The 9,186-nt window shown below is 39.1% G+C and overlaps 1 pseudogene; it reads right to left on the bottom strand.

Annotated features, from left to right (window-relative positions):
- Positions 1-2,265: 2,265 nt before the first annotated feature.
- On the bottom strand, positions 2,266-2,780 carry LOC110324545 (annotated as a pseudogene).
- Positions 2,781-9,186: the final 6,406 nt, after the last annotated feature.

Genomic DNA, 9,186 nt, shown 5'->3' with positions numbered 1-9,186 from the left:
AAATGTTTCCCTTTCATTTTTGCCAATATCTTGTTGAATTACATTGGTTTCTAAATATTAAGCAACTTTACATTTCTAAGGTAAATTGCACTGGATCAAGACATATTATCTTTTGTGCATACTGCTCAATGCAATTTGTTAGCGTTGCTTTTGTTAGAAATTTGTTTTTGTCAACCTACATACTGGGACAACTATCTCCACCCCATCCTCAAGAATGCAATTTACCTTACTATATGTAAGAATCCAGAAATCAATGTAACACTTGTGAAAACACATTCAGGAGGAGACGGTATAAACAAAATTTAAAGATATTCTAGAGAACTAAAGAAACATACAACAGTAACAGACTGGAGGTGTATGAGCTAGTAAGGAAAGGGAAAGAGAAATATTTGGGAGTGGGTGGATATTCTGTCCTCAGTATTAATGTGGCAGCTGTTTATGAGTAGTTAGTCACATCTCTGAACATTCACCAAACATGAATGAATTCAAAATGATATAGAGTTGTTAAAAAAAAAAAAAAAAAGAATTCAAGGAATCATGTTTTATCCCCAGAATCATACCTCCTAAGATATTGTAGCATAATTTTATATAAGACTTTTAACTCATGCTTTTCTATTAAAATTAACAAGCACAGGTAATATATAATTAACAAAAGCAATACTACATGGTGAAGCATTTTTATTGTAAAGAATTCATGTTGTTTAAAAATGAAATAGGATCAAAACATTAAATGTCTGGCTTTTCTTCCTAACTATGATTGCATTATTAAGATCTGCAGTCCAACAATCCCTTCATTATTCCTTACCTAGTTTTGTGATTTCACCAGATGAGACATTTGGATTTCAACTTCTATATACAGGAATTTTTTTCACTATGTATTTAATTTCTTTGGTCTACATAGAACTATTAATAATGTGAGTTTGGTAACTTGTATCTTTCAAAGAGTTTGTATACTTAGTTGCATTTTGATTTACTAAAATAAATTTGGTCATGATACTATGTCTGCAGTAATGTTAGTAGGTATGAGCCTTTGTGGTACCCATGTCTGATCACACCCAGCGATTCACTCATGCCAGCTATTGAACTACTTCTGTAGCTTTCTTAATATCTGAGTCTCTAGTGATGTCGCTGTAATGAGAGCTCCTGTGGCCAGTCATTTGTTGTTTGTCATTTTCTTAGATTAACTAGGATTTACCAATCCCTTTTTAAAAGCCTAGAAGTTCACTGACTTTTTCATTTGTTCAGTTTCTATTGCAATGATTTCTGTTGTTACTTTACCATTTGTTTCCCTTCCTTTACTTTGCTTTTAACAAATTTTATGCTAAGAAAGAACTGATTGTTTAATTTGCTCTCTTTTTTTTTTTTTTACACTTTAAGATTAAATTTTAGGTCACCAGTTTTATACATGTTTTCTATTATATGCATTTAATATATGCATTTAAGTCTATAAATTCTCTCCCTCCAGCTTTTTTAGTTACACTGAACAAATTGTCAGGTTTTCATTTAATTCAGTCCAAAATAAATTAAACTTTAGATTAACAGTTTTATATCTGTCTTCTACTATATGTATTTAATGTATGCATTTAAGCCTGCAAATTCCCTCCCTCCAAGTTTTTTAGTTACACTGCACAAATTGTCAGGTTTTCATTTAATTCAACCCAAAATATCTTTCAATTCTCCTTTGACTCATGAGTTATTCATATGTGCAAATGTTAGCTTCCAGTATCTCAACAATTTTCCAAGAATCTTTCTCTTATATAAGTTTCTAATTTAATTCTGCCATGGTCCTAGGATGCATTTATATTTCTTCTATTGCTTTAAACATATTGAGATACAAAAGAATAAAGTGTATCATACCATTTCAGTCACTGTAAATTCATTAAGAATTGTTTTATAGCATATCATGTAGTCTCCCTTGTCTAATATTATATGTACATTTGTTTTTTTTAATTTTGTAATTATATTTATGTACAGAAAATTTAGTGTACATTTAACTCAGTGTAGTGGCGGGTTCTTTAGCTTTTGCCTTTTCCAGCTTGGCAATTCGAGCCACAGACTGAGGACCCAGGATGTTGCCTCTCCAGTGGCGACGGATCTCGTCATATCTGTCATTATAATTGATCCTAATAGCTTCCACCAGCTTAGCCAGAGCACCCTTGTCTTCTGAGTTAACCTGTGTGAAGGCAACAGCGGTGCATGTCTTCCTGTGGACTGGGTGCCCCAGCCTGGCCTTTCCCTTGATGATGCAGTAGGGCACCCCATCTTTCAACACAGGGCAGGCAGGAAATCCACCAGGTCAATGGGGTCTACGTCATGGGCAATCACCACCAGCTGAGCCTTCTTGTTCTCCACCAAGGTGGTGACTGTAGGGACTCCTGCTCAGAGGACAGGTGGTCTCTTAGTTGGGACATCACCTTTGCCAGCAGCTTTCTTCTCAGCACCGGCCAGTAGCCTTTGCTTCTTCTCTTGCTGTCTCTGGCCTGTACTCGTGGGCAAGCTTAAGCAGCTGAGTAGCCTGTCCAGGGCCCGGGTGAACTGGTTAATGGCAGGAGGGACTTTGAGCCGCTTGTAGAGGATGGCTCTTTGCCATAGCAGCCTGATGTAGGGGGCCATTTGACGAAGCACGTTATATCTCTTTTGGGCTGGATGTCCTGTCCAATGCCGAAGTTCTTGGGCCTCTTCTCGAACAGAGGGTTGACCACCTTCTTGGCCTCCTGCTTCTTGACGACGGCGGGGGACCAGGCCACCTTCTTCCCCTTGGCCTTCTTCCCTTTGGGCATCTTGCTCGGCTCTATACGTACATTTGTAATGAATACTGCTTCTGAGGAAATGTACAGGACCTTGTTAATATCATTAGCCTATTATTTCTTCTAATGAACATTTTTTTTTAATTCAACCAGGTACTAAACTGTTTGGAAACAAATATTTTAAGCCCTATGAGTATAATTATTTAATTAATAGAAATGCCAAATGTTCCCTTTTTGTAACCTAATTATATTAATCATACAAAATAATGGGTTTCATTATAGCATATATATTATTACATTTTAGGATTTATTTTATCTTTAATTATGTATATGCACCTGATTGCAGGTGCTCCATGGAGGCCAGAGGACTTGTTGAATCTGCCTAGAGGGTTTTCCAGGAACTGGAGTTAAAAGGTGGTGTGAGACACTCAGTGTGGGTGTTGGAAACCAAACTCAAGTCCTCTACAAGGGCAGTATATCTTCTTAACCACTGAGCCACCTCTCCAGCCCCAGTTCTTCTTTAAATCAATGGATTGTTTCACAAACTACGAAGCCACTAAGAGTACCAATAATGAAGAAACTTTGGGAATCTCTACCACTAATATTTGTCCATTCAAAACAATAAAACGGATCATTTCTGAATAAATCAAAAGATTTTTCTATTTAATTATTATTTAAAAGAGCAATATTCAAATACACGTGTGTTAAACAAGTCCATTTTCCAAAAACAATAATTCTGACTTGGAAATATTTATACCTAATGTGACTTTTTGTGACTGGAGAAATTTCTGGAAGAACACATTGTTAGCTACCTAACAAGCAAAGAATCAAATAAGATCATTTTTAATTAAAAGAGAAGCAAAGAGCTATGAATTATCCCTAACTTTAAGGATCTTTCAACATGAGAATGACTGATACTGCATACTGATTTGTCTGCACATAAAGGAAGCTGTCAGGACAGTCACCCAGAAGTGAGCAGTAGACTTGGAACTTTTAAGTAATTTTGCTTTCTTGTACTTTCTTGTTTGAATTTTCTATATTGGATAAATAATATTTTAAAGTTAAAATGAGATTTAAAGATTAAAGATTATTTTAATTAAAACTACAGAGAAGTTAGCTACATTACATCCTGTGATGAATGATGATGTTCCTTACCTGGCCTCCCACCTAAGGAAGTACTGACTGTTTAAGGAAAATGTGGCTTTTTCCAATAAAGTTTCCCTAGGGCTCGGATCTGTTAGAACCATCTAAGCTTCATGCAAGTATTTCCCAGCACTACATTCTTCTTACTCTGTACTCAGTTAAGTTCTTTGTTTTCTTAATGTTAGTGTGTTTTTGTGGTGTGTGTGTGTGTGTGTGTGTGTGTGTGTGTGTGTATGGAGCAGCATTGCAGGCAGTAATGAGCCACCTGAAGTGGGTGCTAAGAACTAAATTCCAGTCATGTGCAAGAGCTTTCAACTACTGGGCTATCTCTCCAGCTTACAATCCTATCTAATCAACTACCCAAATGTGGAAAAATAGACTCAGTTGTCTAGGACCCTTGAAGAATACCTCCGAGTACTCCTTGCACTCCCAAAGGATCAAGAACATGAATGACAAAAACTGAAACAAGCAAAATTAAACTGAAAAATAAAGGTATATTAAGACAAGAATTTGGTTATATAAAATGGAAAATTATTTTGTTATTTTTATTTTACTAATAAATAAAAATATGGCCTCAAGAGTTCAGAGCACTTGGCGATATTTGGTTACATTTTATACATTATAAAACAAAACAACAACAACAACAACAAAATGGAAAACTAGCCAACTACTTAGAGCTAGGGAAGTCACAATCTTGGGGCAGAACATACAACTACCACTTTACTAAATCAACATAATGCCTAATTATATTCCTATTTTCTAAATATTTGTCCTTTTACCCACAGATAAATGAAGTTCTCATCCTTCATCAAGGAAACTTCTCTTTGCAACAATTGGAGACTCTTACAGAAAACTACAACCAATTGAAATGCAGAGTTGTAGAGCCGAATTCCAACTGATACATCTACAGCACAGCGATCGCTGTGGAAGAAGAGGCGAAAGGGTTTTAAAGGCAGGAGAAGCAGGAAGTTTTCTGTGAGATTTTGTCTCCTAGAACTGTCAGAAGCAGCATGTATGAAGTCTTACTAACCTAGCAACCTTAACATGACCTAAACAAAGGCAACCCCAATACGTATGCTAACCTGGAAGGGAAATGCTCACAAAGCCTCAACCTTAAACAAAAAACGCAGACAACTAAGGAATGCTGACAGCAGAAAAAGTCTTCCTCAGGGAAGAGCCCCCTAGTTCAACCAACACCAAATGTACATACAAGTAACATTATATAGATTGAGCAGGTTATAGTGTGTGTGTGTGTGTGTGTGTGTGTGTGTGTGTGTGTGTGTGTAACAGCAATTAAAGATAAGCAGACCATGAATTTGAAAGAGTTTGGAGGAGGGGCAGTGTACATGGACGTATTCGGTGGAAGGAAAGGGAAGGGAAAATTATATAATTATAATCTCAACATTTTAAAAATACTTTAAAAATCATAGAAATTATAAATTACCAAAAACATAAAGATGTATGACCATATTTAAATAATCTAGTCATCTATGACATTTGTTGGTTTCAAGGAGCAAACAGCTGTACCATAAATATAGCATAGTGTTCCTTTCAACGGGAAGATATTAGGGAAGAAAACAGATGAAAGTTGAATTTTTTAAATTTATTGTCTATAAATAATAGCTTACTAGTGAGTAATAAGTTTGAGAAATGCCTCTTAATCTCTTCTATATGGGTCTCTCAGTATTTTTCTTTAATAGACAGAAAATTAGATGTTATATTCTTTTTAAATAATTTATTTATTTTTATTTTATATATATTGGTGCTTTGACTGCATATATGTCTGTGTAAGTGTGTTGGATTCCCTGAAACAGGAGTTACAAACAGCTGTGAGCTGCCATGTGAGTTGGGAATTGAACCTGGGTCCTCTGGAAGAGCAGCCAGTGCTCTTAACTGTTGAGCCACCCCTCTGGCACCTAAATGGCATATCAGAACAAAGAAGTCCCCTTTCTTATGACAGAGATATTGATCTATGTTTGTTTTAGGGCTTAGGCAAGCAAAAGTTTTTGATTCATGAATTTGTCTAGAAAAGGCATCAAGGAAAGGAGGGGTGGGGGAAGACTTCAGTAGAGATAGCCGCAGATAGCTGTGACCAGAACTGCTGAACCATCCCGCCTGCCTGCTCAGGATCTGCAGAAGCGTCTGTCACTGTGACGCTCAATAAATCTCTATTGACTGCATGAATAAATTTCTTCTGCTGAAATAAAGATTGATGAAATGACATTTACTGTGATATATTCGGTTTTGAGGCATATGATATATACAGCTAATGACAAGAAAACTTAAGTCTAAAACCTTAACTGTTTCAGTTGAAAAGCAACAATGGGGAAAATAAAGGCAAGAACTCCCCAGATTGGTACTGACTATATAACAATTGCTGTAACTGGTGTTTAACATTCAATGATCAAGAGACTAGTGGCTTTGGCATTAGCCACATAGGTACAGACTTTTTCCACCAACTGTTTCAGAACTTTTCAAAGTATATGTCAGAGTTTCTTGAAGAAAATGACCTGAGGAGTCAAGGGTTTCCTGTGACTTTGGCTTATGTAAAATCACTCCAGGACTGAGCAGGAATTGTTTAACTATACACTGAAGCAGGCTGATTACCTCTGAAGGACCAAGGCAAGAAACTACTTAATTTAATGGTGGTGGTGGTGGTGGGAGGGGCAGGTGCTGGGGATCAGACCCAGGAAAGCACCTCTGATTGAGCTACTCCTCAGCCTAGAAACTGTACGTAGCAAACACTGGTTAGCACTATGCATACAAACCCATCCAGCATTTCACAGACCTCTCATAAGGGCCATATTGCTTTCACAAGTCAGGCAGGGGGTACATACTAATCCATGTAGGATAAAGAGCTTGCTCAGCTGTGGTTTCAGTTCTTATGAGGCTATCTTCACTCATTTTCCTGCCTCTAGGGAAGTCAGTCTTTCCTGTCCTTCGTCTGATAAGAATACCTTCAATGGGTTTAAGCCGATTGCCCACATGTGTATCACTGGGCATGTAGTAGAAGGTATGAATAGATCGTTCTTCTGGTAAAGAAGTGGCACTAACAGCCCCAGTGGGGCATTAGGCAGCACTCGGGGTCACAAAATTGGTTTGTTCCTATCTTTCAATAGTTCTAGATCTACCACTGCCATCAAGGACTTAACAGGTTCCCCTTAGTTTTCTAGGCCACTGTTTCGATTATCCTCAGCCATATTTGCAAATATCCACCACATTCAGATTATTTCCATTCACTAACTACTGGTGCATGCTTAGCAATGGTTTGGCAACACTTGACTATGGAGGCTTAGAGACTAGATGTCTATAGAACAGTGCTAGACAGGGATCCCTCCACAGCTTGTCATGTGGTCTCATAGTCCAAAATAAGGCTTTTTGGTCATGAATTGTTAAAGTGCCAAATCAAGGTGAAAGGGGATAGCTCCCATGAGAATGGAGCTAGGGCTGAAATTGGTGAAGGTTGAAAGAGGTGAAGGAGGTACCAAGAATATTGACAGGATCAACAAAGGCAATCAATCCTAGGACCACCATTCTTGCTGGAATTCCTCATCAGAAGTTTATTATCCAAGAGAGAACCTTGGTCAAGTGTTTTGCTTCTGTTTTTGTATTTTAATTCCAAAGGATTGATTTCCATTCAGTAAATATCCTCAGCTTGCTTAAATTAAAGAGTGTTCCTTCTTTGGCATGCTTCCCCTGGCTGCATTAGTAGAGAAGAGCTCAGAACTCCCCCTGATGCTGCTGCCTCTGGCTGGCTGGCTGTCAGAACTGATGAGATGCCATTCCACCCTAATGCTCCTAGGGGGACAGTGTGGAGGGGGGGGTGTGTCTCAATAATAACTAAAAGTCTTCCAGAGAGCAGAGTGTCCCTGTAGCCATTTATCATGGTCTCTCGATTTGCAGCAAAGAGCTCCCTGAATTTTCTTCATCACATTTGGACTTTGAATGACAGAAAGGGATCAATAATGTTTTTTCTGGCTTTTATTGTGTCGAGCTGTTTAGGGGAGAAGGAAGTGGAGGATTGGCTATTCACAGCAGGTGGAACTGGTACCTGGGGAAATGTGAAGCCCTGCCCAGGGCTAACCACTTCTGCATGCAGAATGTGAGGGTTACAGAGAGAAGAGCTTGCTGTCCCCAGCCCTTGGGAACAGCCTCTCTGGGGCGGGACTCATCCTGAGAGGCAACCTTGGGTAGCTATATACTCTCTACCACTTTTTAGGTACCGTCAGCCATAGATTGGGCCTTGGATGCTCACTGCACTGTGTTGTTTCCGCAGAATAGAATAAGCAGAGGACCTCACACTGGAAACCTAATTGCCTCGATCATAAAATGAGATCATTACAAGAATATGTGGTATTTTCTGAGCATCAAGACATGAGAGACTAAATAAGATCTCAGTCCTCTCCTGGACATTCATTATAATGAGGCATGTCTAGGAAAAAGGTGGAACTGATAGAAGATCAGTGTATTACAGACCTGGTGCCCAACCCATTGTGAACAGACAGAAGAATTTCAACCCCTGGTAGATGACATTCCATCACTTCAGATTCATTCTTTTGGTATAATCTCTGTCTGTGGCAGGTTGGGAACAACCATGCCTTTAATCTCCATGATTTCCAATTCAAGTCCCTAAGTCCCTAAGTCCCTAAGTCCCTTCTCTTCTCTTCTCTTCTCTTCTCTTCTCTTCTCTTCTCTTCTCTTCTCTTCTCTTCTCTTCTCTTCTCTCTCTCTCTCTCTCTCTCTCTCTCTCTCTCTCTCTCTCTCTCTCTTTGTTGTTGTTAATTAGCTATTTTATTGGGTTTTTTTTTGTTGTTGTTGTTGTTTTTAAATTGAAGGTCCCTTACTGGTCCTGCTTCCATGAGTGGCCAAGATCAAGGAAAAGGGGAGGGCAGCCAGCTAGCACAGGGAGGGTCATTTTCACATTTCATTTACACACAGAACTAAACAGACAAGCACAGAGTCACTATTGTGGTTAGAAGTTGGCAGCATGGGATGGAGAGGGATAAGGAGTAGGGTGTCGTTAAAAAAATACAGGCTCCCCCCAAACTGGGTGCCTAGGACAGGACTTGGTCTGCTTCAACCCGAGAGGAATCAGAAGATAAAAAGCAGTTTGGGACAGCCAGAACGGTCAGGGATGGAGGGAGAAGGACGGTCCAGGGGTGGGAGGGATGTTTGGCAACTGGGGTGAAGGGATAGCCCTCCCTCTGCTGTGACCCCCCAGCTCCTCCAGACTGGTAGGAAAGGGGCAGCCTGCAACACCCAAGAGCAGGTCTGGGGCTGCTAAGATGGAGGTGGC

Source organism: Mus pahari, chromosome 1 (assembly GCF_900095145.1).
Source record: "Mus pahari chromosome 1, PAHARI_EIJ_v1.1, whole genome shotgun sequence".
Taxonomy (NCBI): Eukaryota; Metazoa; Chordata; class Mammalia; order Rodentia; family Muridae; genus Mus; species Mus pahari.
This window is presented reverse-complemented; position numbering and strand designations above follow the sequence as displayed.